This window comes from Bubalus bubalis, chromosome 16, assembly GCF_019923935.1.
Source record: "Bubalus bubalis isolate 160015118507 breed Murrah chromosome 16, NDDB_SH_1, whole genome shotgun sequence".
NCBI lineage: Eukaryota > Metazoa > Chordata > Mammalia > Artiodactyla > Bovidae > Bubalus > Bubalus bubalis.
In genome coordinates, this window is record NC_059172.1 from 20,442,050 (window position 1) to 20,450,475 (window position 8,426).

The 8,426-nt window shown below is 49.5% G+C and overlaps 1 long non-coding RNA gene across 1 annotated transcript; it reads right to left on the minus strand.

Annotated features, from left to right (window-relative positions):
* Window positions 1-522: 522 nt before the first annotated feature.
* Window positions 523-2,845, minus strand: LOC123329594. The gene is made up of 3 exons (XR_006545148.1): window positions 2,259-2,845; window positions 1,489-1,955; window positions 523-795 (listed from the first exon to the last, which is right to left on the minus strand). It is a non-coding gene; the product is annotated as an uncharacterized LOC123329594 (long non-coding RNA).
* Window positions 2,846-8,426: the final 5,581 nt, after the last annotated feature.

An 8,426-nucleotide genomic window follows, 5' to 3' on the forward strand; every position in this document is an offset into this window, starting at 1 on the left:
ATGATGTCTGGAGACTACAGACGGGCACTGCTGAGCACACCCCTGGGGTCCGAGGGGGCCAAGGGGCCACAATTTGCAAGCATACGGACAGACTGGGGGCTGAAGTGTTCCTGTGTGCACTTTGGGGCCCCCTTCAGGTGCAGGATGGAACTGGGGGTGAAGGTGGAATGTCCCTGTAAAAGGGGTAGGTGTTCCCAGTGGGGGCGGATGGTTCCTAGTTTCCCTTGACGTCTTTTCGATAACCTTCACACTGACCACCAGGTAGTGTCCTTCCCTGTCAACATTCCTATAGGACCCAAGTCCTGAATCTCCCCCAGTTAACCCAGTGGCATGCTGGAAAGGCCTGGAGTCTCTTGGTGGACCTCTGGAAAACGACGCCAAAATGAAAGGAGGAGAAAACCAGGTGAACTACTTCCACGGGCGCAGTTTCCTCACTGGGGCTGGTTTCTGCCCAGGTGTCCCAGGGGCTGGGTGTCAGGGTCACCCCGGGTGGGAGGGCCGTGGACCTTGCTCCAGGACCAAGCAGGCAAGGCCGCCCTCCCACACCCTGTTTCTGGGTTTCCTTCTGAGCCGCCCCCCATTCAGAGACAAGACGGAAGATAACCTCCCCGGCGTTTTAAGTGCAGGGTCCCCAGATGTGTAGCACGGGAAGGGGAGCCCACGGGTTACCAACACCCCCCCACACTGGACTGCGGTCTCTGTGACCACACTGGGCAGGCAGAACTGGGCTGAGACGGTGCCCAGGTCTCTGAGTGTGGCCAGCTCCATCTTCGGGATGTTACTGGTCATTTTGTCCTGGGGAAGGGGAGGAAAGAAACAGGGACAGGAAGGCACAGGGGTAGCAGTGCTAAGGGAATGGATAGGGAAGAGGGATGGTGATCTTAGATGATGCTGGGGAGTGGGACCCAAACCTAGGCATGGCTCTCCCCCCCACCTCTCCCTCCTGCCCAGATTCCTCTCCAGCACCTCACTGGGTCCCAGGGGTCAGTTTTTGCCCTGTGGTTACTCTGGGATCCTTCAACCCAAAGGGGACAGCGTAGGATCCAGTGAGCCCCCGAAGTGTGTGTTAGTCATTCAGTCGTATCCAACCCTTTGTGGACCTCATGGACTCTAGCCTGCCCACTTATCTGTCCATGGGCTTCTCCAGGCAAGAATACTGGAGTGGGTAGCCATTCCCTTCTCCAGGGGATCTTCCCAACCCAGGGATCGAATCTAGTCTCCTGAATTAGCAGACGGATTCTTTACACTCTGAGCCACCAGGGAAGCTCTCTCCGCAGTGCTTCAGGGAAGTTGTATTTCCAGGTAGAACTTAGAGGGACTTGTTCTCTGCAAGATGCAGCATGAGGATGGGGCAACCTGACCCTAACCCTGGAGGATTTGGAGAAAGGCTTTCGGGGCTCTGGGGGCTGCAGAGTACCCAGGAGCCTTGGAGTGTAGGCTCCAAGTAGGGGCGCGCTCCCCACTCTGTGCAGTAGTTCCCACCCTTACCCTGCAGGACTCAGGCTTCAGCCTTGAAGTTGAGTGCCCTGTATTGTCCTGCTCTGTGCCCCCAAGGTGGGAAGAGAAGGCCCTGTCCTGCCGACTAACTGGATTTTGCCCTTGTTATCCAGCTACCAATCCGTCTTTTGAGAAAAGTGCTTTACTGGGGGAAGATCCACGGGCAAGGGGACAGGAGGCAAAGCTCTCAAACCTGTCTCCTTAATCCAGGCTTCAGGGCCAAATTTAAGGGGTTAGGGGAATTTCAAACTTGGAAGCTGATTGGCTGCTCTTGGATGCATCCCTATAAGCCACTCCTGTTGCTAGAAGGCAGATTTTCCTTACTGAAGGACGTCTTGCTTTTTAAAGGGCTCTGGTGGCATCCTATCTATTCTTTGAGCACTGTAGACTGAAGATTCTTGGTTCCAGGGTCATCCTGAAGACAGGCGTCCCATCTTGCGCTGGGTACAATGCTGTTTCTTTAAAATAGAATCAAGGTTTCATTAATCAATCAACCTATTTAAGGAGGCAAAACCAGTTTCAGCTGATGCTTTTTTCCGTGCTGTTTCACCCTGGTGCCTCCATCAGTGACTGTAACCATCAGGGGGGTCTGAAGGGCAAGTTCTCCCAGCTGATCTTTCACTCCATCCCCAGATGGTAACACTGACCTGGCACTGGGACGAGGAGTGTCTGAGCCAGAGCACTGCAAGAGTCAGGGACCATCCTGCCCAGGGGGACCAGCAGAGCCCCCACCCCCCCAGTGGGCAGAAGTGGAGACCAACCTGCTACAGGGAGCCTCTATGGCTTCCTGTGATGTTCTGTGAGGAAGCAGGGGTATCCTGAAGTGGGCTCTCCCTTGGTAGGATTAGGGGCAGGGAGGGTCTCAGAATAGGAGTCTGTGGGTTCAGGTGGGATTAGCGTGAAGTCAAGTCCCATTTCAGGGTGGCCCTAAGAGCAATACTGTCAGTGTTGCTGTAGATGTTGCTGCTGGTTTGCCTGATGATTTGAGTTGAGATGATCAAGAGACAAATGCAGAAGGTACAGGTGGGGAGCAGACCAGCCTGGGAGGCTTTAAAGGGACGTGATTTTTAGCCCCTAACTTGGACTAAAGAGTGCCAAACAGTCTTTGAAACAATGAGAACAAAGTTAGTCTCAGCCCAGGCTTTGGGACTACCAGGCTTAAAGAAACCTTTCAGATTATATGTCCATGAGAGACAGAGCGTAAGTCTGCAAGCATTAATTCAAACTCCGGGGAATATCCTTCCACCTGTTGCCTACTTCACAGAACAACTTGAACAGACTGTTAAGGGATGACCATCTTGAGTACTTGTGACAGACTTCAGGAAGCTAAGAAGTGTATCCTGGGCCAACCTACCACTGTGTTTTTCCCTTACCATGTCCTTTCTTTAAAAAAAAAAAAAAAAAAGACATTTTTAACTGAAGGATAATTGCTTTACAATGTTGCTTTGGTTTCTGCCATACATCAACATGAATTAGCCATAGGTTATATATACGTCCCCTCCCTCTCACTTCCCACCCTTTCCCACCCCTCTAGGTTGTTACAGAGCCCCAGTTTGAGTTCCCCGAGTCATACAGCAAATTGGTATGTATATACTAGAACACAGCATATGGTAATATATATGCTTCCATGCTACTCTCTCCATTTTTCTCACCCTCTCCTTTCTCCCCACTATCTGTGTCTGTAAGTCTGTTCTCTGTGAGTTCATCTCCATTCTAGTGAGGTGGATGAACTATGTCCTTTCTATACTGGAACAAAACAGGGGCTGTTGACTGACTTCTGGGAGAATGTGAAAGTGCTAAGCCATCCTCTTAGACCCTCCCAATGTAAGATTTCAGGTCTGCTGCTGCTGCTGCTAAGTCGCTTCAGTCGTGTCCAACTCTGTGCAATCCCATAGACGAGAGCCCACCAGGCTCCCCCATCCCCGGGATTCTCCAGGCTAGAATACTGGAGTGGGTTGCCATTTCCTTCTCCAATGCATGCATGCTAAGTCGCTTCAGTCATCTCTGTGTGACCCTATGGACAGCAGCCCACCAGGCTCCTCTGTCCACGGGATTCTCTAGGCAAGAATACTGGAGTGGGTTGCCATTTCCTTCTCCCGGATTTCAGGTCACTTAGCCCTAAATCCCGGAGAAGGCAATGGCACCCCACTCCACTACTCTTGCCTGGAAAATCCATGGATGGAGGAGCCCGGTAGGCTGCAGTCCATGGAGTCGCAAAGAGTGGGACATGACTGAGCGACTTCACTTTCACTTTTCACTTTCATGCATTGGAGAAGGAAATGGCAACCCACTCCAGTGTTCTTGCCTGGAGAATCCCAGGGATGGGGGAGCCTGGTGGGCTGCCATCTATGGGGTCGCACAGAGTCGGACACGACTGAAGCGACTTAGCAGCAGCAGCAGCAGCCCTAAATCCAGCCATATTGTTCCTGGTTGATTCAGGACCATCCCCAGAGCACTGCGCTTACACATCATGGAGCTGGTGCACTCTAGCAGACTGGACTTAACTGGCCAACCCTTGGCTGAGCCAGATATGGAACCGTTTACCAATGGAAACAGCTTCATGGGCCAGGGTAGGTAGGCAATGCACTGGATACGCAGTGGTAACTCTTAAAAGGATTGTTGAAGCCCTGCCCCCAGGGAGCTCAGCCCAGGGGGCAGAAATCATAGCTCTGACAAGAGCCCTACTACTCGCTGAAGGGAAGGGAGTAAAAAATATACTGATTCTCGCTATGCATTCTCCATGCTGCATGCTCACAGGGAAATCTGGAAAGAAAGGGAGCACCTCAATTGCAACAATACAGGCATAAAACACGCTTCTGAAATCCCGTTTCTTTTAGAAGCAGTCCATAAGCCCTCACAGGTGGCCACAGCGCACTACCCAGCCCACTAGAAGACCAAAACTCTTAATAATAAAGGGCAACCAGTTGGCCAACCAAGCTGCAAAGAAGGCAGCAAAGGAAGGGGATTGTTGAGCCAATCAACTCCTCCCGCAGACTGACCTGTCAGAACACCAGCTGGGGATTCACTCTTAACCACACCTCACCTGGCTGGAAATGTCATGCACAAGGAATTGTTTTGATTCCTGAGACCCTCTTGGACACTGTGCTGCAGACCATTCGTAATAGTACCCATTATGGGAGAGAGGCCATCTTACAAAGGATTTAAAAACATATAATGGGATATAACCTACAAAGGACCATCTTCAGCCAGTCACTGAAAATTATGTGATTTGTGCTAAAAATAACCCAAAGACTGCTGTCAGACCTCCCCAGATAGTGACCCAACACGGAGGAACCTGCCCCACCCACAACTGGCAAATAGACTTGACTCAAGTGCCCCAGGACACAGGAAATTTCAGATACCATCTACTCTGTGAGGACACTCTTTCACAATGGGTGGAGGCATACACCACCTGAACAGAAAAAGCCTCCGAAGTGGTTAAAAGTCCTTAAAGATATTATGCCCCAATTTGGACTGCCTGCCTCTCTTCAAAGTGATAATGGGCCTGCTTTTGTATCTAGTATAATCCAACAGGTGTCCAAAGCACTATGATTTAATTGGAAGTTACGTACATCCTGGAGACCACAGTCAGCAGGAAAAACCAAGAAAATGAATGTAACATTAAAAAGGAGCATTGCTAAAATATGTCCATTTAACTCAGAATAAGGCCCTACTACAGATCAGAGAGGCTCCCAGAAGCAGGCTTAAATTAAGCCCCTTTGAAGGCCTTTCCAGGTGTCTGCCTGGGTGGGAGAATCTATAAGTGCTCTGAAAGACTGTCCATCAGTCACCAATTATGTTTAAACTATGTGTGCCATGTTAACCTCTGTTCATGAGTTTACCTCCGGCAAGTGTGCATATCCAACAACTGAAGTAGCCTTACATCCTTTCTGACCTGGGGACTGCTGCTGCTGCTGCTGCTGCTGCTGAGTCGCTTCAGTCGTGTCCGACTCTGTGCGACCCCATAGACAGCAGCCCACCAGGCTCCGCCGTCCCTGGGATTCTCCAGGCAAGAACACTGGAGTGGGTTGCCATTTCCTTTACCAATGCATGAAAGTGAAAAGTCAAAGTGAAGTCGCTCAGTCGTGTCTGACTCTTAGCGACCCCATGCAGCCTACCAGGCTCCTCCATCTATGGGATTTTCCAGGCAAGACTACTGGAGTGGGGTGCCACTGTCTCACTGAGTCCTCCTTAAAACCTGGAGAGAGCAAGGGCCTGAGCACCAGCCAGCTGCATGGTGGACAGGACCATACATGGTATTACCTACCACACGGTCATCTATTAAGTTAGCTTCAGGAAAGCCATGGATTCATCCCACTTGAGGTAAGGGAGCCCCGCTGTCATTAAACATGACCCAACTCCTGAGGGGCCTAGAGAGCCATGGGTTTGTGAACCATCAGAAGACTTAAGGTTGCTCTTCAAAAAAGATAAGCATTGAGATTAAAATCTCATTGTAGAAGAGATTTCAATACGTCCAAATAGTTGTAGACAAATAATTGTATTACTTACTAAACATTTTAAAGAATATTCTTGGCCCAAGACTGATCAATTCCATTCCATGATCACCCCTCGTGGCCCGTGTTCAGCTGAAACTGGCCACAGTGATCATCACCCCCTTTTTCCACAAGACTGTGGAATGGATATTGACAGTGGGGAATTGTATTAAGGGTGAGGCAGCCATTGGCTGTCCTTCTCCACCAATGGGCAGCCTCACAGTGGTCCCCGCAGTCATCAAGTTTATAACAACCAGTCACACCCTGTACCTGCTCCCGCTTCTTGTATAAAAGAAGCCCAAATTTGGGCTGGGGGGAAGTTGGCTTTTTTTTGAGACACTAATCAGCCATCTTCTCAGTCTGCTGGCTTTCTGAATAAAGTCATTATTCCTCGCCCCAACAACTTGTCTCCTGATTTGCTCGTGTGTTGTGCAGAACAAGCTTAGACTTGGTATCAGAGACAGTTAGGAGGTTAGTCTAACAACTTATGCCTGATGGGAGGTCGTCTGTGCTGGGGATGAGCAATGAAATGGTAAGAAGTGGGTGGATGCTGAGCCATTTGTACCTGCTGTTCCCTTTGCCTTGAGTGCTCTTCCCTATATATCTGCTTACTCATCTTCTTCAGGTCTCTGCTGAAATAGCACTTTAATTAGGGAGGACTCTGTTGAACAATTGGTATAAAATAGCAACATCATGCCTATATGGGCCCTACATTTCATCCTCATACTAATTTTTCTCCATAGCATTTAGCACCATTTGACATCGCTCTTTCCTTTAGGGCTTCCCTGATGGCTCAGTTGGTAAAGAATCTGGCTGCAATGCAGGAGACTTGGGTTTGATCCCTGGGTTGGGAAGATCCCCTGGAGAAGGGAAAGGCTACTGACTCCAGTATTTTGGCCTGGAGAATTCCATGGACTGAATTCCATAGACAGTCCAAGGGGTGGCAAAGAGTGGGACACGACTGAGCAACTTTCACTTTCACTTTCTTTCCTTTAATTATGTCACTCCCCTGACTAGAGTAAAAACTCTGATAGTAAAGATTTTGGCTAATTTTTTTTTTCACTGCTATACACCCAGTACCCAGGATCATTGACCTATAGTAGCAGCTCAAAAGAAATGTACTAAATGATGACGTGAACGAGTGGATCCCATTCTCTGTGTTGGTTATCTATTGTGCAACATGCATGCATGCTCAGTCACTTCAGTCATGGTCTGACTCTTTGCAACCCCATGGAGCCCACCAGGCTCCTCTGTCCATGGGATTCTCCAGCAAGAATACAGGAGTGGGTTGCCACCCCTCCTCCAGGGGATCTTCCCAACCGAGGGATTGAACCCAAGTCTCCTGAATCTCCTGCATTTCATCCGGTCCCACCACTTCATGGGAAATAGATGGGGAAACAGTGTCAGACTTTATTTTTCTGGGCTCCAAAATCACTACAGATGGTGACTGCAGCCATGAAATTAAAAGACGCTTACTCCTTGGAAGGAAAGTTATGACCAACCTAGATAGCATATTCAAAAGCAGAGACATTACTTTCCCAACAAAGGTTCGTCTAGTCAAGGCTATGGTTTTTCCTGTGGTCATGTATGGATGTGAGAGTTGGACTGTGAAGAAAGCTGAGCCCCAAAGAATTGATGCTTTTGAACTGTGGTGTTGGAGAAGACTCTTGAGAGTCCCTTGGACTGCAAGGAGATCCAACCAGTCCATTCTGAAGGAGATCAGCCCTGGGATTTCTTTGGAAGGACTGATGCTGAAGCTGAAACTCCAGTACTTTGGCCACCTCATGCCAAGAGTTGACTCGTTGGAAAAGACTCTGATGCTGGGAGGGATTGGGGGCAGGAGGAGAAGGGGACAACAGAGGATGAGATGGCTGGATGGCATCACTGACTCGATGGACGTGAGTCTGAGTGAACTCTGGGAGTTGGTGATGGACAGGGAGGCCTGGTGTGCTGCGATTCATGGGGTCGCAAAGAGTCGGACACGACTGAGCGACTGATCTGATCTCTGACCAGAGACGCCCCCTATTGTATAACACATTACTCCCCAGTTTAGTGGCTTGAAATAACAGATATTCATTATCTCACATAGTTTTTATGCACAAGAATCTGAGGGCAGCCTAATGGGTCCTTCTAGCTCAGAGTCTCTCATGAGGTCCAGTCAAGCTGTCAGTCAGGGCTGCAGTCATCTGAAGGCTTGAGGGGGCTGAGGATCTGCTTCTAAGATGATCACTCATGTGATGTGGATTTTGGTAGAAGGCCCGGGGTCCTTGCCTCATGGGCTGCCTTGAGTGTCCTACATCCCTCAGAGCAAGCTAACACACAGAGAGACAGAGACAGACAAACAGAGAGCTGTCCCAAGGACTTATATAACCTCACCTCAAAGATGACATGCCATCACTTCTGCCATATTCTCCAGTCATACAGCCCAACCTTGAG